The sequence below is a fragment of the Rhinopithecus roxellana genome, chromosome 9 (genome assembly GCF_007565055.1).
Source record: "Rhinopithecus roxellana isolate Shanxi Qingling chromosome 9, ASM756505v1, whole genome shotgun sequence".
Taxonomy (NCBI): Eukaryota; Metazoa; Chordata; class Mammalia; order Primates; family Cercopithecidae; genus Rhinopithecus; species Rhinopithecus roxellana.
The window spans coordinates 4,489,313-4,514,935 of NC_044557.1; positions in this window are offsets into that span (position 1 = coordinate 4,489,313).

Here is a 25,623-nt window from a genome sequence, read left to right on the forward strand (position 1 = left end):
TTATACAAAAAGAGTTTTTCCAAGGCGATGACTCAGAAGAAAAATTAGACTGTGTGAGATGAATCCAAACATCACAAAGCAGTTTCACAGATAGCTTCTTTCTAGTTTCCATCTGGTGATATTGTGTTTCTCCCTATACTCCTTTTTGAGTGCCCAAATATCCTTTTTCAGATTCTCCAAAAAGAGTGTTTCCAACCTGATAAATCAAAAGGAAGGTTTTACTCTCTCAGATGATTCCACACATTGAAAAGTGGTTTTACAGATAGCTTCTTTCTAGTTTTGATGTGGGAATACTAAGTTTTTCCCTTAACTTTTATGGGCTCTCAAATGTTTCCTCACAAATTCTATGAAAAGGGTGTTTCCATCTTTCTGAATCAAAGGAAAGGAGAGCTCTGTAAGATGTATCCACACATCACAACGCAGTTTCATAGTTAACTTCTTTCTAGTTTTTATCTGGAATTATTCAGTTTTTCCTCTTTGGCTTTGATGGGCTCCCAATTGTCCCTTCGCAGATTTTACAAAAAGTGTGTTTCCAACACGCAGAATTGAGATAATGATTTATCTCTGTGAGATAAATCCATACATCACAAAGAAGTTTCCCAGATAGATTCTTTCTTGTTTTTATCTGGGGATAATCGGTTTTTCCCTGTATGCCTTAAAGGGCTCCCAAGTGTCCCTTCACATTTTCCACAGTAAGAGTGTTTGCAAACTGCTGAATTAAAAGAAAGGTTTAAGTCTGTGAGAATAATCCCCACATCACAAAGCAGTTTCACAGAAAGCTTATTTCTAGTTTTTATCTGGGGATATTCCATTCTTCCCCATAGGCCTCAAAGAACTCCCAAATATCCCTTTGCAACTTCTACAAAAAGAGTGATTCCAACTTGCTGAAACTAGAGAAAGGTTGAACTCTGTCATATGAACCCACACATTACAAGGTAGTTTCACAGATAGCTTCTTTCTAGTTTTTATCTGGGAATATTCAGTCTTTCCCCATAGGCCTCAATGGGCTCCCAAATGTCCCTACACAGATTCTACAAAAAGAGTGTTTCCAACTGCTGAATCAGAACAAAATTTCACCTCTGTGAGATGAATCCACACATCACAAAGCAGTTTCACACATAGCTCCTTCCTAGTTTTTATTTGGAGATGTTTGTTTTTTTCCACTTAGGCCTCAATGGGCTCCCAAATGTCCCTTTGCAGACTCTACTAAAAAGGAGTTTACAATCTGCTTAATGAAAAGAAAGGTGTAAATCTTTGAAATGAATCCACAAATCACAAAGTAGTTTCACAGATAATTTCTTGCAGTTTTTATCTGGTGATATTCAGTTTTTCATGCTAGGTCTCAAAGGGCTCCCAAATGTCCCTTCAGATTCTACAAAAAGAGTGATTCCAAGTGTTGAATCAGAAGACAATTTCAAATCTGTGAGATGAATCCACACATCACAAACAAGTTTCACACATAGCTTCTTTCTACGTTTTATCTTGGGATATTCTGTTTTTTTCACAATGACCTCCTTGGGCATCCAAATGTCCTTTTGCAGATTCTCCACAAATAGTATTTTCAATCTGCTGAGCCAAAAGAAAGGTTTAATACTCTGAGATGAATCAAAACATCTCAAAGTAGTTTCACAGATAGCTTCTTTGTACTTTTTATCTGGGGACATTTTGTTCTTTCCCGTAGGCCTTGATGAGCTCCCAATTGTCCTTTGACAGATTCTCCAAAAAGACTGTTTTCAAATTGCTGAATCAAAAGAAAGGTTTAACTCTCTGAGATAAATCCACACATCAAAAAATGGTTTCACAGAAACCTTCTTTCAGTTTTTATCTGGAGATATTCCATTTTTCCCCATAGGCCTCAATGAGCTCTTAAAAGTCCCTTTGCAGATTCTCTAAGAAGAGTGTTTCCAACGTGGTGAATGAAAAGAAAGTTTTATCTCTGTGAGGTAAATCCACACATCACAAAGCAGTTTCGCCAATATCTTCTTTCTAGTTATACTCTGGGGATATTTTGCTTTTCCCATCAGCCTCAAAGGGCTCCCAAATATTTCTTTGAAGATTCTCCAAAAAGTGTTTCCAACATGCTGTTAAAAATAAGCTGTTAAGTCTGTGAGTTGAATCCACACATTAAAAAGCAGATCCACAGAAAACCTCTTTCTAGTTTTTAAGTGGAGATTTCTGTTTTTCTTCTTTGGCCTCAAAGGGAGACAAAATGTCCCTTAGCAGACTCTCTAATAACAATGATTCCAATCTTCTGAATCAACAGAAAACTTTAACTCTGTGAGAAGAATCCACATATTACAAAGCAGTTTTTCAGATACGTTCTTTCTAGATGTTATCTCAGGATATTCAGTTTTTTTCACAGGCCCCAGTGGGCTCCAAAAGGTTGTTTGGCTGATTCTCCAGAAAGAGTGTTACCAACCTGCTGAATAAAAACAAAACAAAACAAAAACTTCGTAGTTTTTATCTGGGGATATTCATTTTTTTCCCTCATAGACATCAAGGAGCTCTCGAATGTCCATTCACAGATTTTATAAAAAGAGTGTTTCCAACCTGCTGAATCAAAAGAAACATTGAACTTTGTGAGATGCATCCACACATCACAAAGCAGTTTCACAGAAATCTACTTTCTAGTTTTCATCTCAGGAGATTCAGTTTTTCCCCATATGTTTCAATAGGCTCTCAAATGTTTCTTTGCACATTCTCCAAAAAGAGTGGTTCCAACACGCTGAATCAAAATAAAGTTTTAACTCTTTGAGATGAATCCACACATCACAAAGAAGTTTCACAGATAGTTTCTTTCTAGTTTATATCTGGGCTTGTTTGGTGTTTCCCTGTGGGCCTCAATGGACTCCCAAAAGCAACTTCGTAGGTCCTCCAAAAAGAAAGTTTCCAACCTACTGAATCAAAAGAATGGTTTAACTCTGTGATATGAATTGACACATCACAAAACAGTTTCACAGATAGGTAAATAGTGTCTTTCTCATTTTTATCTGAGGATATTCTGTGAATGGGCTCTGAAATGTCCCTTCGCAGGTTCTCTAAAGAGTGTTTCCAACCTACTGAATAAAAGAAAGGTTTAACTCTCTGAGATGAATCCACAAATCACAAAGCAGTTTCACAAGTAGTTTTTTTTCTAGTTTTTATCTGAGGATATTCAGTTTTCTTTCATAGGCCTAATGAGTTTCCAAATGTCCCTTCCCAGAGTCTTCAAAATGAATGCTTCCAACCTTCTGAATCAAAAAATGTTTAACTATGTGAGATGGATCCACACATCACAAAGCAGTTTCACAGAAAGCTTCTTTGCACTTTTTATATGGGGATATTCAGTTTATTTTATTTTATCTTATTAATTAATTCATTCATTCATTCGTTTTGATATGGTTGTTGCTCAGGTTGGAGTGCAGTAGCACCATCTCTGCTCACTGCAAGCTCCGCCTAGGATATTGAGTATTTTCATAGGCCTCAATGAGCTCCCACATATGCCTTTGCAGATTCTCCAAAAAGAGGCATTCCAACATACAGAATCAAAAGAAAAATTTAACTCTGTGAGAGGAATCATCACATCACAAAGCAATTTCAGAGATAACCTCTTTCTAGTAAATATTCAGTTTTTCCCCATAGCCCTAAATAAACTCCCCAATGTCCCTTGGCATATTCTCCAAATAGAGTGTTACCATCCTAGTGAATCAAATAAAATTTTAATTCTGTGAGCTGTATCTACATATCACAAGGCACTTTCACGGGTAAAATACTTTCTACATTTTCTCTGGGGATATTAGATATTAACTTTTTCCCATTGGCCACAATGCACTCCCAAATGCCTCTTTGATGTTTCCCAAAAACCACTGTTTCCAAACTGCTGAATCAAGAAAGTGTTTTAACTCTGTGACAATAATAAACATATCACAAAGCAGTGTCACAGATAGCTTATTGGTAGTTTTTTTCTGCAAATATTCAGTATTTTTGCCAAAGGCCTCAATGGGCTCTCAAATGTCCCCTTGCAGATTCTCTAAAAAGATAGTTTCAAACGTGATGGATCAAAAGAAAGTTTTAACTCTTTGAGATGAATCAACACATCACAAAGCAATTCCACACACACCTTCTTTTTGTTTTTATTTGGGGATATTCAGTTTTTCCCCATCAAACTCAAAGGGCTCTCAAATGTTCGTTCTCAGATTCTCCCAAAAGAATGTTTCCAACCTGCAGAGTGAAAAGAAACGTGTAACTCTGTGAGGTGAATCCACACATCACAAAGCAGTTTCACAGATATCTTCTTTCTAATTTTAATCTGGGGATATACTGTTTTTCTTAAGAGGCCTCCATAGGCTTATAAAAGTCTTTTGGCAGAATCTCCAAAAAGAGAGTTTCCAATCTCTCAAATCTAAAGAAAGGTTTAAAACTGATAGGGATCCACACGTAGCAAAGCAAGTTTATTGATAACTTCTTTCTAGTTTTCATTAGGGGATCATTGTTTTTTCCCCACAGGCCTCAACAGGCTCACAAATGTTTATTCCAGATGCTCCCAAAGGAGTGTTTCAAACCTGGTGAATCAAAAGAAATTTTTCACTCAGGAGATGAATCCACACATCACACGGCAGTTTAAAGATAGCTTCTTTGTAGTTTTTTTCTGAGGATCCTTGGTTTTTCCCGATAGCCCTCAATGAGGTCCCAAATGTCTCTTCACAGATTCTCCAGAAAGGGTGTTTTTTAACTGCTGAATCAAAAGAAAAGTATAACTCTGTGATGAATCCACATATCACGATGCAGCTTCACACACAGCTTCTTTCAAGATTTTATCTGGGGATACTCAGGTTTTTTTCCATAAACGTCAATGAACTCCAAAATGTCCCTTTGCAGATTCTCCAGAGGGTGTTTCCAACCTGGTGAATCAAAAGAAAAGTTTAACTCCGTGGAATGAATCCACAAATCACAAAGCAGTTTCACAGATAGCTTCTTTCTAATTTTTATCTGGGGATATTCAGTTTTCCCCCAAAGGCCTAAATGGGCTCCCAAGTGTCCCTTCGCTGATAGTCCAAAATGAGTGTTTCAAACCTTCTGAATCAAAAGAAAGGTTTATCTCTGTAAGCTGAATCAACACATTACAAAGTAGTTGCATAGATAGCATCTTTCTAATCTGTGTCTGGGGGTATTCCATTTTACCCCATAAGGCTCCAAAAAGTCCTTTTACACATTCTTTAAAAGGTGTCTTTCCAACTCGCTATTGAAAAGAAAGGTTTTTTTTTATTATTATTATACTTTAAGTTCTAGGGTACATGTGCATAACGTGCAGGTTTGTTACATATGTATACTTATGCCATGTTGGTGTGCTGCACCCATCAACTCGTCAGCACCCATCAATTCATCATTTATATCATGTATAACTCCCCAATGCAATCCCTCCCTCCTCCCCCCTCCCCTTGATAGACCCCAGTGTGTGATGTTCCCCTTCCCGAGTCCAAGTGATCTCATTGTTCAGTTCCCACCTATGAGTGAGAACATGTGGTGTTTGGTTTTCTCTTCTTGTGATAGTTTGCTAAGAATGATGGTTTCCAGCTGCATCCATGTCCCTACAAAGGATGCAAACTCATCCTTTTTCATGGCTGCATAGTATTCCATGGTGTATATTTGCCACATTTTCTTAATCCAGTCTGTCACAGATGGACATTTGGGTTGATTCCAAGTCTTTGCTATTGTGAATAGTGCTGCAATAAACATACGTGTGCATGTGTCTTTGTAGTAGAATATTTATAATCCTTTGGGTATATACCCAGTAGTGGGATGGCTGGGTCATATGGTACATCTAGTTCTAGATCCTTGAGGAATTGCCATACTGTTTTCCATAATGATTGAACTAGTTTACAATCCCACCAACAGTGTAAAAGTGTTCCTATTTCTCCACATCCTCTCCAACAACTGTTGTTTCCTGATTTTTTAATGATTGCCAATCTAACTGGTGTGAGATGGTATCTCATTGTGGTTTTGATTTGCATTTCTCTGATGGCGAGTGATGATGAGCATTTTTTCATGTGTCTGTTGGCTGTATGAATGTCTTCTTTTGAGAAATGTCTGTTCATATCCTTTGCCCACTTTTTGATGGGGTTGTTTGTTTTTTTCTTGTATATTTGTTTGAGTTCTTTGTAGATTCTGGATATTAGCCCTTTGTCAGATGAGTAGGTTGCAAAAATGTTCTCCCATTCTGTAGGTTGCCTGTTCACTCTGATGGTAGTTTCTTTTGCTGTGCAAAAGCTCTTTAGTTTATTTAGATCCCATTTGTCAATTTTGGCTTTTGCTGGCGTTGCTTTTGGTGTTTTAGGCCCAAAATCTCCTTAAGCTGATAAGCAACTTCAGCAAAGTCTCAGGATACAAAATTAATGTGCAAAAATCACAAGCATTCTTATACACCAGTAACAGACAAGCAGAGAGCCAAATCAAGAATGAACTTCCATTCACAATTGCTTCAAAGAGAATAAAATACCTAGGAATCCAACTTACAAGGGATGTAAAGGACCTCTTCAAGGAGAACTACAAACCACTGCTCAGTGAAATCAAAGAGGACACAAACAAATGGAAGAACATACCATGCTCATGGATAGGAAGAATCAATATGGTGAAAATGGCCATACTGCCCAAGGTTATGTATAGATTAAATGCCATCCCCATCAAGCTACCAATGAGTTTCTTCACAGAATTGGAAAAAACTGCTTTAAAGTTCATATGGAACCAAAAAAGAACCCGCATTGCCAAGACAATCCTAAGTCAAAAGGACAAAGCTGGAGGTGTCACGCTACCTGACTTCAAACTATACTACAAGGTTACAGTAACCAAAACAGCATGGTACTGGTACCAAAACAGAGATATAGACCAATGGAACAGAACAGAGTCCTCAGAAATAATACCACACATCTACAGCCATCTGATCTTTGACAAACCTGAGAGAAACAAGAAATGGGGAAAAGAATCCCTATTTAATAAATGGTGCTGGGAAAATTGGCTAGCCATAAGTAGAAAGCTGAAACTGGATCCTTTCCTTACCCCTTATACGAAGATTAATTCAAGATGGATTAGAGACTTAAATGTTAGGCCTAATACCATAAAAACCCTAGAAGAAAATCTAGGTAGTACCATTCAGGACATAGGCATGGGCAAGGACTTCATGTCTAAAACACCGAAAAGAAAGTTTTAACTCTGTAAGATGAATCCACAGTTTCACAGATAACTTCAATCTAGTTTTTGTTTTGCAAATTTTACTTTATCATCATAGGCTTCAATGGGCTTTGACTTGTCCCTTCATAGAATCTCCAAAATGAGTGTTTACAAGCTGCTGAATCAAAGGAAATTTTATACTCTGTGAGATGAATCTACATATCACACAGCAGTTTTACAGATCACTTCCTTCTAGTTTCTATCTGGGTATATTTGGTTTTTCCTTATAGGCCTTAAAGGGCTCCCAAATGTTTCTTCACAGATCCTCCAAAAGGAGTGTTTGCCACCTGCTGAATCAAGAGAAAGTTTTAAATGTGTGACATGAATCCAAACATCACAAAGCAGTTTCACAGATAGCTTCTTTCTAGTTTTTATCTGGGGACATTCAATTTTGCCCCGTAGGCTTCAGAGGGCTCCAAAATATCATGTAGCAGATTCTGCAAGAAGAGTGTTTCTAACCTGCTGAATCAAAGGAAAGTTTTAGCTCTGTGTGAAGAATCCACACATCACAAAGCAGTTTAACAGATAGCTTCTTTCTGGTATTTTTCTGGGGATATTCACTTATCCCCATAAGCCTCTATGGGTTCCGAAATATCCCTTCACAGATTCTCTTAAAAGAGTGTTTCCAATCTGCTGAATTAAAGGAAAGGTTAAACTCTGTGAGATGAATCCACACATCACAAAGCCGTTTCAGAAATTGTTTTTTTCTAGTTTTTAATTGGGAATATTCTATTTTTGCCCTTAGGACTCAATGGGCTCCAAAATCTCCGTTCACAGATTCTCCAAGGAGTGTTTCCAACATGCTGAATTAAAAAAAAAAAAAAGAAACTCTGCAAGTTGAATCCACACATCACAAAGCATTTTCACAGATATCTTCTTTCTAGTTTTTATCTGGGGATATACTGCTTTTCTTCATAGGCCTCCATGGTCTCTGAAATGACCTTTAGCAGATACTCCAAAAAGAGTGTTTCCAAACTGCTGAATCAAAAGAATTCCCCCCAAAATATGTTTCAAACCTTCTTAATCAAGAGAAAGATTTGCCTCTGTGAGATGAATCCACACATCACAAATCAGTTTCACAGAGAGCTTCCTTCTAGTTTCTATCTGGGCATATTTGAGTCTTCCCTATGACTTTAAGGGGCTTCCAAATGTCCTTTTGCAGATTCTCTAAAAAGAGTGTTTTCAACCTGTTGAATGAAAGGAAAGGTTCAACTCTGTGAGGTGAATCCACACATCACAAAGCAGTTTCACAGATACCTTACTTGTAGTTTTTATCTTGATATATTCAGTTTTTAATGAAAACCCTCAATGGGCTCTCAAATGTCCCTTCACAGATCCTCCAAAAAGAGTGTTCCAACCTGCTGAATCAAGAGAAAAGTTTAATTGTGTGAAATGAATCCACATATCACAAACCAATTTCACAGATAGCTTCTTTCTAGTTTTTATCTGGGGATATTTGGTTTTGTCTCCTAGGCTTCAATGGGCTACAGAATATAGTTTTGCAGATTCTCCAAAATGAGTGTTTCCAACCTGCTGAGTCAAAAGAAAGTTTTAACTCTGTAAGATGAATCCACACATCACAAAGCAGTTTCATAGACAGATTCTTTCTCATTTTTATCTGGGGATACTCACTTATACCCACAGGCCAAAATGGACTCTGATATGTCCCTTCACAGATTCTCCAAAAGACCGTTTCCAACCTGCTGAATAGAAGGAAAGTTGTAACTCTGATAGGTGAATACACGCTTCAGAAAGAAGTTTCACAGATAGCTTCTTTCTAGTTTTTATCTGGGAATATTATGTTTTTCTCCATAGGCCTCAATGGGTTCCCAAATGGCCCATCACAAATTATCAAAAAAAAGTGTTCAACCTTCTGAATCAAAAGAAAGGTTTAACTCTGTGAGGTGAGTCCACACACGAAGCAGACTCAAAGATATCTTCTTTCCAGTTTTTATGTTGGGAAATTCCGTTTTTTCTCATAGACCTCAATGGGCTCCCAAATATCCCTTCGCATATTCTCCAGAAAGAGTATTTCCGACCTTCTGAATCAAAAGAATGTTTTTGCTCTGTGAGATGAATCCACATATCACAAAGCAGTTTCACAGATAGCTTATTTCTAGTTTTTATCTGGGGACATTTGATTTTTCCCATAAACCTCAATGGATTCCAAAATGTCCATTCACAGATTCTCCAAATAAAGTGTTCTAACCTGTAGTATTAAAAAAAAAAAGCTTCAGTTATGTGTGATTAATTCACATATTACAAGGCAGTTTCACAAATAGCTTCTTTCTAGGTTTTATCTGGGGATATTCGTTTTTTCCCATAAGCCTCAATTGGCTCCCAAACGTACCTTTGCAGATTCTCCAAAAAGAGTGTTTCCAACCTTCTGCATAAAAAGGAAGGTTTTTCTCTGTAAAATGCATCCACCCATCACAAAGCAGTTTCACAGATAGCTTCTTCCTAGTTTTCGTCTGGGGATATTCAGTTTTGTCTGAATGGGCTCGCAAATGTCCCTTCATGGATCCTCCAAAAGAAGTGTTTCAAACCCAATGAATCAAAAGAAAGATTTAACTCTGTGAGATGAATCCACGTATCACAAAGCAGTTTCACAGATAGTGTATTTCCAGTTTTTATCTGGGAATGTTCAGTTTTTTACCATTGTCCTCATGGGCTCCCAAAAGTCCCTTCACAGATGCTCCAAATAGAGTGTTTCCAACTGGCTGAATCAAAAGAAAATTTTTACTCTGTGAGATGAATCCACACATCACAAAGAAGTTTCACAGATACCTTCATTTTAGTTTTTATTTGGGGATGTTTTGTTTTGCCCCATAGGCCTTAAGGGGCTCCCAAATGTCCCTTCGCAGATTCTCCTAAGAGTGTTTTCAACCTCCTGAATTAAAACTAAGGTTTCACCATAGGAGATGAACTAACACATCACAAAACAATTTCAAGTATACCTTCTGTCTAGTGAGGCCTACTCATAGGCCTCAATAAGCTCTCAAATGTCCCTTCACACATTGTCCATAAAGAGTGTTACCACCCTACTGAATCAAAAAAAGGGATAATTCTGTGAAATGTATCCATACACCACAAAGCAGTTTCACGGGTAGATTCTATCTAAATTTTATGTGGGGATATTCCGTTTTTCTCCATAGGACACAATGGGCACCCAAATGTCCATTTGCAGATACTGGAATAAGAGTGTTTCCAACGTGCTGTATCAAAAAAAAAAATATTTTAGCTCTGGGAGATGAATCCACACATCCCAAAGCAGTTTCACAGATAGTTTCTTTCTAGTTTTTCTTGAGAGATATTCAGTTTTGTCTCATAGGCATCCATGGGCTCCAAAATGTCTTTTCACACTTTCTGAAAAAAAGAGAGTTCCCAACCTGTTGAAAAAAAAAAGGACAGTTTAAACGCTTTGAGATGAATCCACACTCCACAATGCACTTTTGCAGATAGTTTCTTTCTAGTTTTTCTCTGAGAATATTCAGTTTTGTCCAATAGGCCTCAATGGGCTCAATACTATCCCTTTGCAGGTTCTCCAGAAAGAGTTTCCAAACTGCTGAATCAAAATAAAGGTTTAACTCTGTGAGATGAATCCACACATCACAAAGCACTTTTACAGATATCTTCTTTCTAGTTTCTATCAAGAATTTTTTTTTTTTCCTGTAGGACTCACAGGGCCTGAAATGCATCTTTGCATATTCTCAAAAAAGAGTGTTTTCAACCTGCTGAGTCAAAGGAAAGGTTAAGCTCGATGAGATGAATCCACACCTCACAAAGCAGTTTCAGAGATAGTTTCTTTCCATTTTTTATTAGAGAATATTCTGTTTTTACCCATAGGCCTCAATGGGCTCTGAAATGTCCCTTCACAGATTCTCCAAAAAGAGTATTTCCAACCTACTGAGCCAAAGAAAACTTTTAACTCTACAAGATGAATCCACACATCACAAAGCAGTTTTATTAGTAGCTTTTTCCTAGTTTTTACCTGAGGATATTCGATTTTTTTCCATAAATGTAAATGTACTCCAAAATGTCTTGTCGCTGCTGCTGCAAGAAGAGTGTTTCCAACCTGATAAATGAAAAGAAAGGTTTAATTATGTGAGCTTAATCCACAAGTCACAAATCAGATTCACAGCTTCTTTCAAGGTTTTTTTTTGTGGATATTTGTTTTTTTTTCCCCATCGGCCTCAATTGACTCCCAAATGTCTCTTCACAGATTCTCCAAACAGAGTGTTTCCAACCTTCTGAATAAAAAAAAAATATTTTCCTGTGTGAGGTGAATTCACACATCACAAAGAAGTTTCACAGATGACTTCTTTCTAGTTTTTATATAGGTATATTCTGTTTTGCCCCATAGGCCACAATGCGCTCCCAAATATCCCTTCTCAGTTCCTCCAAAACGAGTGTTTCCAACTTGCTGAATTAAAAGAAATGTTTAGCTCTGGGAGGTGAACTAACACATCACAAAGCAGTTTCAGAGACAGCTTCTTTCTAGTTTTTATCTGGGATTATTCTGTTTTTACCCATAGGCCTCAATAAGTTCCCCAATGTTTCTTTGCAGATTAAAAGAGTGTTACCACCCTGCTGAATTAAAAAAAAAAAAAAAAACACCAGGATAATTCTGTGAGATGTATCCACACATCATAAAGCAGATTCACAGATAGGTTCTTTCTAGTTTGTATATAGGGATTTTGGTTTTTTCCCATAGGCTTCAAAAATCTCCCAAATGTCTCACTGCAGATTCTGGAAAAAGAGTGCTTCCAACTTGCTGAATCATAAAAAAAGGTTTCACTCTGTGAGAGGAATCCACATACCACAAAGCAGTTTCACAGACAGCTTTTTCTAGTTTTTCTCGAGGGATATTCGGTTTTGCCTCTAGGTATCAATGGGCTCCAGAACATATTTTCGCAGATTCTGCAAAAATACCATTTCCAATCTGCTGAATTAAATAAAGTTTAAAGTCTATGAGATTAATCCACACATCACAAAGCAGTTTAACAGGTAGCTTCTTTATAGTTTTTAATTGGAGGATATTCAGCTTTGCCTCATAGGCATTAGGGAGGTCAAAAATGTTTTTTCCCAGATTCTGAAAAAGAGTGTTTCCAATCTGCTGATAAACAGAATGTTTAAGCTCTGTGAGACAAATCCACACATAAAAAAGCAGTTTCACAGATAACTACTTTCAAGGATTTATCTTGGGATATTTTGTTTTCCCCATATGCCTCAATGTGCATCCAAATGTCCCTTTGCAGATTTTTCAAAAAAGTGCTTCCAACATCTTGAATCCAAATAAAGCTTTAACTCTGTGACATTAATCCACACATCACAAAGCAATTTCATGTATAGCTTCTACTTAGTTTTTATCTTGGGATATTTGGGTTTGCTCCATAGGCTTCAATAGGCTCCAAAATGTCCTTTTGCAGATTCTGCCAAAACAGTGTTTCCAACCTGCTGAATCAAAAGGCAGGTTTAACTCTGTGAGATGAATCTACCTGTCACAAAGTAGTTTCACAGAACGCTTCTTTCTACTTTTTATATGGAGATATTTGGTTTTCCCAATGGGCCTCAATGAGCTTCCAAATGTCCCTTTGCAGAACCTTTAAAAAGAGTGTTTCCTACCTGCTGAATCAAAAGAAAGGTTTAACTCTGTAAGATTAATCTACACATTAAAAAGCACTTTCACAGATAGCTTCTTTCCAGTTTTTGTCTTGTGATACTCACATTTACTCATAGATTTCAATGAGCTTCGAAATGTCCCTTCACAGATCCTCCAGTGTTTCCACCTTGCTGAACCGAAGCAGAGTTTTAACTCTGTGAGATGAATCCACACATCACAAAGTAGTTTCACAGATAGTTTCCTTCTAGTTTGTATCTGAGTTTATTTTGGCCTTAAAGGGCTCCCAAAAGTAAGTCACAGATTGACCAAAAAGAGTGTTTCCAACCTGCTGAATCAAAGGAAAGGTTCAATTCTGTGACGTGAATCCACACATCACAAAGAAGATTCAAAGATATTTTCTTTCTAGTTTTTATGTTGGGATATTCGGTTTTTCCCTACAGGCCTCAATGGGCCCCAAAATATCCCTTTGCAGATTCTTCAAAAAGAATATTTATTATCTTCTGAATCAAAAGAAAGTTTCAACTCTTCGAGATGAATCCATATATCATAAAGCAGTTTTGCAGATAGCTTTTTTTGAGTTTTTATCTGGGGATATTTGTGTTTTCCCCATAAACTTCAATGGGCTCCAAAATATCCTTTCACAGATACTCCAAAAATAGTGTTTCCAACCTACAGAATCAAAGGAAAGGTTTAATTTTTATGATGAATCCACAGATTACAAAGCAGTTTCACAGACAGCTTCTTTCTAGTTTTTATGTTGGGATATTTGGTTTTTCTTCACAGGCCTTAAAGGACTCCCAAATGTCCCTTCGCATGTTATTTTAAAAGAGTGTTTCCAATCATCTGAAAAAAAAAGGAAGGTTTAACTCTGTGAGATGAATTCACCCATCACAAGGAGTTTCAGAGATATCTTCTTCCTAGTTTTTATCTGAGGATATTTGGTTTTTGCCATTTGCCTCTATGGGCTCCAAAATGTCTTTTCACATTTTCTGCAAAAACAGTGTTTCAAACCTGCTCAATCAAAAGAAAAGTTTAAGTCTGTGAGATGAACCCACACATCACAAAGCAGTTTCTACAATAGCTTCTTTCTAGTTTTTATCTGGAGATATTCGGTTTTGCCCCATAGGCCTCAATGGGCTCCCAAATTTCCCTTTGCAGATTCTCCAAAAGAAGTGTTTCTAATCTGCTGAGTCAAAAGAAAGATTAAGCTTTGTGAGATGAATCCACATATCACAAAGCAGTTTCACAGATAGCTTCTTTCTAGTTTTTATCTGGGAATGTTTTTTTTTTTTTTCCCATAGTCCTCCTAGGCTCCAAAATGTCCCTTTGCAGATACTGCAAAAAGATGGTTTCCAACAGGCTGAAACAGCATAAAGTTTTAACTTGTGAGATGAACACACACAAGCAAAGCAGTTTCACAGATAGCTTCTTTTTAGTTTTTACCTGGGGTTATTTATTTTTTTGCCATAGGCCTCATGGGGCTCCAAAATATCCCTATGCAAATTCTTCAAAAACAGTGCTTTCAACCTGCTGAATCAAAGGAAAGATAAAACTCTGTGATATAAATCCACACATTACAAAGTAGTTTCAGAGATAGCTATATTCTATTTTTTATTTGGGAATATTCTGTTTTAACCCACAGGCCTCAATGGCCTCTGAAATGCCCCTTTACAGATTTTCCAAAGAGACAGTTTTCAAACTGATGAATCAAAAGAAACTTTACTCTGCAGGATGAATCCACGCATCACAAAGCAGTTTTACAGATATATTCTTTCTAGTTTTTACCTGGGGATATTCAGTTTTTCCCCATAAACCACAATGGGCTCCAAAATGTCCTTTCAATGATGCTCCAAAAAGAATGTTTACAACCTGCTGAATTAAAAGAAAGGTTTAAATCCGTGAGCTGAATCCACAAATCACAAAGAACTTTCAAAGGTAGCTTCTTTCCAGTTTGTATCTATGGATATTCTTTTTTTCCCATTGACCTTAATTGGCTCCCAAAAGTCCCATCCCATCACAGATTCTCCAAATAGCATTTCCAACCATATGAATAAAAAGAAAGTTTTAATGGTGGGAGATGAATCCACACATCACAAAACAATTTCACAGACAGCTTCTTTCTAGTTTTTACCTGAGGATATTTGATTTTGCCCCATAAACTTCAATGGCCTCCCAAATGTTCCTTTGAAGATTCTGCAAAAAGAGTGTTTCCAACCTGCTGAATCAAAAGAAAGGTTTAACACTGTGAGATGAATACACATATCAAAAAGCAGTTTCATAGATACTTTCTTTCCTGTTTATATCTGGGAATATTCAGTTTTATCCCACAGTCCTCAATGGACTCCCAAATGTCTTTTCACAGTTTCTTCAAAAGGAGCATTTTCAATTGGCCGAAACAAAAATTTTAACTCTGTGAGATGAATCCACACATCACAAAGCAGTTTCAAAGATAGTTTCTCTCTGGTTTTTATGAGAAGAATTGTTTTTTTTTTTTTTTTCCATAGGCCAGAATGGGCTCCCAAATGTCCCTTTACAGATTCTCCAAAAAGAGTGCTTCCAACCTTCTGAATTAAAAGAAAATTGTACTTCTTTCAGATGAACCAACCGATCATAAAGCAGTTTCAGAGATAGCTTCCTTATAGTTCTTATCAGGTGATATTCAGTTTTGTCTCATGGACATCAGTGGACTTCAAAATGTCTTTTCACAGATAGTGCAAAAAGGGTGTTTCCAAATAGCTAAATAAAAAGAAAGTTTAAACTCTGTGACATGAGTCCACACATCACAAAGCAGTTTCACACATAACTTCTTTCTAGATTCTATCTGGGAATATTCTGCTTATACACATAGGCCTCAACGAATGTCAAAATGTCCCTTCACACATTCTCCAAAAGGAGTGTTTCGAGGCGGCGGAGCAAGATGGCCAAATAGGAACAGCTCCAGTCTCCAGATCCCAGCGCGAGTGACACAGAAGACAGGTGATTTCTGCATTTTCAACTGAGGTACTGGGTTTATCTCACTAGGGAGGGCTGGACAATCGGTGCTGGTCAGCTGTTGCAGCCCGACCAGTGAGAGCTTCCCTCACCTGGGAAGTGCAAGGAGGAAGGGAATCCCTTTTCCTAGCCAGGGGAACTGAGACACACAACACCTGGAAAATCAGGTAACTCCCACCCCAATACTGTGCTTTAAGCAAACGGGCACACCAGGAGATTATATACCACACCTGGCTGGGAGGGTCCCACGCCCATGGAGCCTTCCTCATTGCTAGCACAGCAGTCTGCGATCTAACTGCAAGGCAGCAGCGAGGCTGGGGGAGGGGCTCCCGCCATTGCTGAGGCTTAAGTAGGTAAACAAAGCCCTGCAAAGGTCGAACTGGGTGGAGCTCACAGCAGCTCAAGGAGGCCTGCCAGTCTCTGTAGACTCCACCTCTGGGGACAGGGCACAGCTAAATAACAACAACGACAAAAAGCAGCAGAAACCTCTGCTGGCACAAACGACTCTGTTTGACAGCTTTGAAGAGAGCAGTGGATCTCCCAACACGGAGGTTGAGATCTGAGAACGGACAGACTGCCTGCTCAAGTGGGTCCCTGACCTCTGTGTAGCCTAACTGGGAGACATCCTCCACTAGGGGCATACTGACACCCCACACCTCACACGGTGGAGTACACTCCTGAGAGGAAGCTTCCAGAGCAAAAATCAAACAGGTACACTCGCTGTTCAGGAATATTCTATCTTCTGCAGGCTCTGCTGCTGACACCCAGGCAAACAGGGTCTGGAGTGGACCTCAGGCAATCTCCAACAGACCTACAGCTGAGGGTGTGACTGTTAGAAGGAAAACTAGCAAATAGGAAGGACACCCACACTAAAACCCCATCAGCACGTCACCATCATCAATGACCAGAGACAGATAAAACTACAAAGATGGGGAAAAAGCAGGGCAGAAAATCTGGATATTCAAAAAATAAGAGCACATCTCCCCCTCCAAAGGAATGCAGCTCATCCCCAGTAACGGATCAAAGCTGGATGGAGAATGACTTTGACGAGACGAGAGAAGAAGGCTTCAGATCATCAAACTTCTCAGAGCTAAAGGAAGAATTACGTACCCAGCACAAAGAAACTAAAAATCTTGAAAAAAGAGTGGAAAATTTGATAAACAGAATAATTAATGCAGAGAAGGCCATAAAGGAAATGACAGAGATGAAAACCATGACACGAGAAATACGTGACAAATGCACAAGCTTCAGAAACTACTCAATCAACTGGAAGAAAGAGTATCAGCTATTGAGGATCAAATGAATGAAATGAAGCAAGAAGAGAAATCTAAAGAAAAAAAGAAGAAAAAGAAATGAACAAAGCCTGCAAGAAGTATGGGATTATGTAAAAAGACCAAATCTACGCGTCTGATTGGGGTGCCTGAAAGTGAGGGAGAAAATGGAACCAAGTTGGAAAACACTCTTCAGGATATCATCCAGGAGAACTTTCCCAACCTAGTAGGGCAAGCCAACATTCAAATTCAGGAAATACAGATAATGCCACAAAGATACTCCTCCAGAAGAGCAACTCCAAGACACATAATTGCCAGATTCATCAAAGTTGAAATGAAGGAAAAAATCTTAAGGGCAGCCAGAGAGAAAAGTCAGGTTACCCACTAAGGGAAGCCGATCAGACTAACAGCAGATGTCTCAATACAAACTCTACAAGCCAGAAGAGAGTGGGGGCCAATATTCAACGTTCTTAAAGAAAAGAATTTTGAACCCAGAATTTCATATCCAGCCAAACTAACTTTCATAAGTGAAAGAGAAATAAAATCCTTTACAGATAAGCAAATGCTTAGAGATTTTGTCACTACCAGGCCTGCCTTACAAGAGACCCTGAAGGAAGCACTAAACATGGAAAGGAACAACCGGTACCAGCCATTTTAATCATGCCAAAATGTAAAGATTATCGAGGCTAGGAAGAAACTGCATCAACTAACGAGCAAAATAACCAGTTAATATCATAATGGCAGGATCAAGTTCACGCATAACAATATTAACCTTAAATGTAAATGGACTAAATACTCCAATTAAAAGACACAGACCGGCAAACTGGATATAGAGTCAAGACCCATCAGTTTGCTGTATTCAGGAGACCCATCTCACATGCAGAGACATACATAGGCTCAAAATAAAGGGATGGAGGAAGATCTACCAAGCAAATGGAGAACAAAAAAAAGCAGGGGTCGCAATCCTAGTCTCTGATAAAACAGACTTTAAACCATCAAAGATCAAAAGAGACAAAGAAGGCCATTACATAATGGTCAAGGATCAATTCAACAGGAAGAGCTAACTATCCTAAATATATATGCACCCAATACAGGAGCACCCAGATTCATAAAGCAAGTCCTTAGAGACTTACAAAGAGACTTAGACTCCCATACAATAATAATGGGAGACTTCAACACTCCACTGTCAACATTAGACAGATCAACGAGACAGAAAGTTCACAAGGATATCCAGGAATTGAACTCATCTCTGCACCAAGCGGACCTAATAGACATCTACAGAACTCTCCACCCCAAATCAACAGAATATACATTCTTCTCAGCACATCACACTTATTCCAAAATTGACCACATAATTGGAAGTAAAGCACTCCTCAGCAAATGTAAAACAACAGAAATTATAACAAACTGTCTCTCAGACCACAGTGCAATCAAACTAGAACTCAGGACTAAGAAACTCAATCAAAACCGCTCCACTACATGGAAACTGAATAACCTGCTCCTGAATGACTACTGGGTACATAATGAAATGAAGGCAGAAATAAAGAAGTTCTTTGAAACCAATGAGAACAAAGATACAACATACCAGAATCTCTGGGACACATTTAAAGCAGTGTGTAGAGGGAAATTTATAGCACTAAATGCCCACAAGAGAAAGCAGGAAAGATCTAAAATTGACACTCTAACATCACAATTAAAAGATCTAGAGAGGCAAGAGCAAACACATTCAAAAGCTAGCAGAAGGCAAGAAATAACTAAGATCAGAGCAGAACTGAAGGAGATAGAGACACAAAAAACCCTCCAAAAATCAATGAATCCAGGAGTTGGTTTTTTGAAAAGATCAACAAAATTGACAGACAGCGAGCAAGAATAATAAAGAGGAAAAGAGAGAGGAATCAAATAGACGCAATAAAAAATGATAAAGGAGATATCACCACCGACCCCACAGAAATGCAAACTACCATCAGAGAATACTATAAACACCTCTATGCAAATAAACTAAAAAATCTACAAGAAATGGATAATTTCCTGGACACTTACACTCTCCCAAGACTAAACCAGGAAGAAGCTGAATCCCTGAATAGACCAATAACAAGCTCTGAAATTGAGGCAGTAATTAAGGGCCTACCAACCAAAAAAAGTCCAGGACCAGATGGATTCACAGCCAAATTCTACCAGAGGTACAAGGAGGAGCTGGAACCATTCCTTCTGAAACTATTCCAATCAATTGAAAAAGAGGGAATCCTCCTAATTCATTTTATGTGGCCAACATCATCCTGATACCAAAGCCTGGCAGAGACATGTCAAGAAAAGGGAATTTTAGACCTATATCCCTGATGAACATCGATGCAAAAATCAATAAAATACTGGCAAACCAGATCCAGCAGTACATCAAAAAGCTTATCCACCATGATCAAGGGGGCTTCATCCCTGGGATGCAAGGCTGGTTCATCATACACAAATCAATAAAGGTAATCCACCATATAAACAGAAACAAACCAAACACCACATGATTATCTCAATAGATGCAGAAAATGCCTTTGACAAAATTCAACAGCCCTTCATGCTAAAAACGCTCAATAAATTCGGTATTCATGGAACTTATCTCAAAATAATAAGAGCTATTTTTGACAAACCCACAGCCAATATCATAATGAATGGGCAAAAACTGGAAAAATTCCCTTTGAAAACTGGCACAAGACAGGGACGCCCTCTCTCACCACTCCTATTTAACATAGTGTTGGAAGTTCTGGCTAGGGCAATCAGGCAAGAGAAAGAAATCAAGGGTATTCAGTTAGGAAAAGAAGAAGTCAAATTGTCCCTGTTTGCAGATGACATGATTGTATATTTAGAAAACCCCATTGTCTCAGCCCAAAATCTCCTTAAGCTGATAAGCAACTTCAGCAAAGTCTCAGGATACAAAATTAATATGCAAAATCACAAGCATTCTTATACACCAGTAACAGACAAACAGAGAGCCAAATCATGAATAAACTTCCATTCACAATTGCTTAAAAGAGAATAAAATACCTAGGAATCCAACTTATAAGGGATGTAAAGGTCTTCTTCAAGGAGAACTATAAACCACTGCTCAGTGAAGTAAAAGAGGACACAAACAAATGGAAGAACATACCATGCTCATGGATAGAAAGAATCAATATCGTGAAAATGGCCATACTGCCCAAAGTAATTTATAGATTCAATGCCATCCCCATCAAGCTACCAATGGCTTTCTTCACAGAATTGGAAAAATCTGCTTTAAAGTTCATATGGAACCAAAAAAGAGCCCACATTTCCAAGACAATCCTAAGTCAAAAGATCAAAGCTGGAGGCATCACGCTACCTGACTTCAAACTATACTACAAGGCTACAGTAACCAAAACAGCATGGTATTGGTACCAAAACAGAGATATAGACCAACGGAACAGAACAGAGTCCTCAGAAATAATACCGCACATCTACAGCCATCTGACCTTTGATAAACCTGAGAAAAACAAAAAATGGGGAAAGGATTCCCTATTTAATAAATGGTGCTGGGAAAATTGGCTAGCCATAAGTAGAAAGCTGAAACTGGATCCTTTCCTTACTCCTTATATGAAAATTAATTCAAGATGGAGTAGAGACTTAAATGTTAGACCTAATACCATAAAAACCTTAGAAGAAAACCTAGGTAATACCATTCAGGACATAGGCATGGGCAAGGACTTCATGTCTAAAACACCAAAAGCAACAACAACAAAAGCCAAAATTGACAAATGGGATCTAATTAAACTAAAGAGCTTCTGCACAGCAAAAGAAACTACCATCAGAGTGAACAGGCAACCTACAGAATGGGAGAAACTTTTTGCAATCTACTCATCAGACAAAGAACTCGAACTTACAAAGAACTCGAACAAATTTACAAGAAAAAAACAAGCAACCCCATCAAAAAGTGGGCAAAGGATATGAACAGACATTTCTCAAAAGAAGACATTCATACAGCCAACAGATACATGAAAAAATGCTCATGATCACTCGCCATCAGAGAAATGCAAATCAAAACCACATTGAGATACCATCTCACACCAGTTAGAATGGCAATCATTAAAAAGTCAGGAAACAACAGTTGTTGGAGAGGATGTGGAGAAATAGGAACAGTTTTACACTGTTGGTGGGATTGTAAACTAGTTCAACCATTATGGAAAACAGTATGGCAATTCCTCAAGGATCTAGAACTAGATGTACCATATGACCCGGCCATCCCATTACTGGGTATATACCCAAAGGATTATAAATCATGCTGCTATAAAGACACATGCACACGTATGTTTATTGCGGCACTATTCACAATAGCAAAGTCTTAGAATCAACCCAAATGTTCATCAGTGACAGACTGGATTAAGAAAATGTGGCACATATACACCAAGGAATACTATGCAGCCATAAAAAAGGATAAGTTTGTGTCCTTTGTAGGGACATGGATGCAGCTGGAAACCATCATTCTCAGCAAACTATCTCAAGAACAGAAAACCAAACACTGCATGTTCTCACTCATAGGTGGGAACTGAGCAATGAGATCACTTGGACTCTGGAAAGGGAACATCACACACCGAGGCCTATCACGGGGAGGGGGGAGGGGGTTGCATTGGGAGTTACACCTGATGTAAATGATGAGTTGATGGGTGCTGACGAGTTGTTGGGTGCAGCACACCAACATGGCACGAGTATACATATGTTATAAACCTGCACGTTATGCACATGTACCCTAGAACTTAAAGTATAATTTAAAAAAAAAATGTTTCCCACAATTTATTGACTAATTAGAGCAGTAAACTAATTTTGAGTAGTCGAGGCAAACAGAGATCTATGTGCCTTGAGTGCCAGGAATATGTACCAATTAACAATATTATCAACCCTAATTTCACTTTGAAGTCAAAGAGTAATCAAGTTAAAATCTTTGGCACAAGTTAATAACATAGATCTCTTTTACCATGGATACTTGCTTAAACTCTTTGAGTAATGAATATTTTATCTGTATAATGGGAATAATAAGATACCTCATCTATCTACTTTTATCTTTGAGACTTGTAAGCTCTGTGAAGGAAAAGTGTGTGCCTTCCTCATTGTTGATTGTCATCCTCCCATGCCCTTCTGGCACACAGTAGGAGTGAAAAAAATGAATATAAGAAAGTATTACCAAGTAAAATGAGAATGTGAAATTGCTCTGTAAACCTTAAAAGTATGATACAAGGGCCGGGCGCGGTGGCTCAAGCCTGTAATCCCAGCACTTTGGGAGGCCGAGACGGGCGGATCACGAGGTCAGGAGATCGAGACCATCCTGGCTAACACGGTGAAACCCCGTCTCTACTAAAAATACAAAAACTAGCCGGGCGAGGTGGCGGGCGCCTGTAGTCCCAGCTACTCGGGAGGCTGAGGCAGGAGAATGGCGTAAACCCGGGAGGCGGAGCTTGCAGTGAGCTGAGATCGGGCCACTGCACTCCAGCCCGGGCGACAGAGCGAGACTCCGCCTCAAAAAAAAAAAAAAAAAAAAAAAAGTATGATACAAGTATTAGGGCTATTGTTTTTGTTTCACCTATTCTATTATTAGCCTCTGATTTTTTAAGATGTACTTAAAAGAAAATGCTCTTTCTTCAACAAAATTAAAAACTACCATCCCTGAAAATGCAAAAAAAAGAAAAAAGAAAAAAAAAGGAGTGTTTCCAACCTGCTAAATCAAAGGAATGGTTTAACTCTGTGAGATGAATCCACACATCACAAAGCCATTTCACAGATAGCTTCTTTCTAGTTTCTATCTAGAGACATATTTTTTTATCCTTAGGCCCCATGGACTTTCACATGTACCTTCACAGACTTCCTGAAAGAAGTGTTTCCAACCTACTCGATAGAAATAAAGGTTTATCTCTGTAAGATGAATCCAAACCTCACCAAGGAGTTTCACAGATAGCTTCTTACTGGTTTATATCTGGGGATATTCAGTTTTGCCCCATAGACTTCAAAGGGCTCAAAATTGTCCCTTCACAGATTTCACTAGAAGAGTGTTTCCAACCTGGTGAATCAAAAGAAACGTTTAATTTGTGTGATGAATCCACACATCACAAAGCAGTTTCAGAGATATCTTCTTTCTAGTTTTTATCTGGAAATATTTGGTTTTTCCCCATAGGCCTCAATGAACTCTGAAATGTCCCCTTGCAGATTCTCTAAAAGGAGTGTTTCCAACCTTCTGGATCAAAGAAAGGTTTGATTATGTGAGACAAACCCACAAAGCAGTTTCACAGATAACTTCTTTCTAATTTTTTTCTGGAGATATCCAGTTTCTCTCCATAGGCCTCAATGGGCTCTGAAATATCTTTGTGCAGATTCTACAAAAAGAGTGTTTCCAACCTGCTGAATCAAAGGAAAGGTTAAACTTTGTGAGATGAATTCACACCTCACAAACTGGTTTCACAGAAAGATTCCTTCTAGTTTTTAAGGGGGTTATTCAGATATTCCCCATAGTCCTCAGTGGGCTATGAAAGGTCCCTTTGCATATTCTACAAAAAGAGTGCATCCAACCTGCTGAATCCAAAAATAGTTTAACTCTCTTACACTAATCCACCCAACCCAAAGAAGTTTCACAGATAGCTTATTTCTAGTGTGTATCTAGGTATATCCATTTTCATCCACAGGCCTAACTGGGCTTCCTAATGTGTCTTCAAAAATTCTCCAATTCGAGTGTTTCCAACCTGCTGAATCAATAGAAAGGCTTAAATCTGTGAGATGAATCCAGCATCACAAAGCAGATTTGCAGACAACTACTTTCTAGTTTCCATCTGGGTGTATTTTGTTTTTCCCCATAGGCCTCAATGTGCTCCAAAATGTCCCTCTGCAGATTCTCCAAAAAAAAAGTCTTTCCAACCTGCTGAATCAAACAAAGGTTTAACTCTGTGAGATGAATCCAGACATCACAAAGTAGTTTCACAGACAGCTTCTTTCTTGTTTTTATCTGGGGATATTCGGTTTTTCTCCATAGGCTTCAATGGGATCCCAAATGTCCCTACGTATAGTCAAAAAACAAAACAAAAAAAATTGTTTCCAAACTCCTGTGTCAAAAGAAAGCTTTATCTCTTTCACACGAATTCACACACTACAAAACAGTTTCACATATAGCTTCTTTTTACTTTTTAACTGGGGATATTCATTTTTCTTCATAGGCTTCAAAGGGTTCCCAAATATTTCTTTGCAGATTTTACAAAGAGTGTTTCCAATGTGGTGAATCCACAGAAAGGTTTAACTCTCTTAGGTGAATCCACAAAACACAAAGCAGTTTTGCAGATAACTTCTTTCTAGTTTTTACCCAAGGATATGCAGTTTTTCTCCATAGTCCTCAATGATCTCTTAAATATCCCTTCACAGATTTTCCCAAGATAGTGTTTCAAACTTATTGAATAAAAAGAAAGTTTTAACGTGTGAGATGATTCTACACATCACAAAGTAGTTTCAAAGATAGCTTTTTTCTAGTTTTTTTCTGGGGATATTCCATTTTCCCCTGCTGGTCTCAATGGGCTCCCAAGTATCCCTTTGCAGTTTCTCCAAGGAGAGTGTTACATACCTGCTGAATCCATAGAAAATTTTTGCTCTGGGAGACGAATCGACATATCACAAAGCAGTTTCACAGACACCTTCTCTCTAGTTTTTATCTAGGGATATTCAGTTTTGCCATATAGGCCTAAATGGACTCCCAAATATCCTTTTACTGATTATGTAAAAGGACTGTCCCCAACCAACTGAATCAAAAGAAAGGTTTAACTCTGTGAGATTAAACCACACATCAAAAAGCAGTTTCACAGATAGCTTCTTTCAAGTTTTTATCTGGGGATATTTGGTTTTTCCCCATAGGCCTTAATGGGTTGCCAAATATCCCTCTGCAGATTCTCTAAAAAGACTATATCCACTCTGATGAATCAAAAGAAAGATTTAATTCTGTTAGATGGATCCACACATCAAAAAACAGTTTCACAGATAGCTTTTTTTCTAACTTATAACTGAGGATATTCCGTTTTTTTCCCTAGGCCTCAAAGGGTTCCAAACTATTCTTTTGCAGATTCCACAAAAATATTGTTTCCAACCTGCAGAATCATAACAAAGGTTTATCTCTGTGAGATGAATCCACACATCACAAAGGGGTTCACAGATAGCTTCTTTCAAATTTTTATCTGGGGATACTCTGTTTTTCACAAAGGACTCAATTGGCTCTCAAATGTCCATTTGCAGACTCTCTAATTAGAGTTTTCCCAAGTTGCTGAATCAAAAGAAAGGTTTTGCTCTGTGGGATGAATCCACGCATCACAAAGAAGTTTCTTAGATAGCTTCTTTCTAGTTTTTATCTGGGAAAATTCGGTTTTTCCCAATAGGCCTCAAAGGGCTCTGAAATGTCCTTTTGCAGATTCTACAAAGAGAGTGTTTTCAGCCTGTTTAATCAAAAGAAAGTTTTAACTCTGTCAGATGAATCCACATGTCACAAAGCATTTTCACAGTTTCTTTCCAGTTTTTATCTGG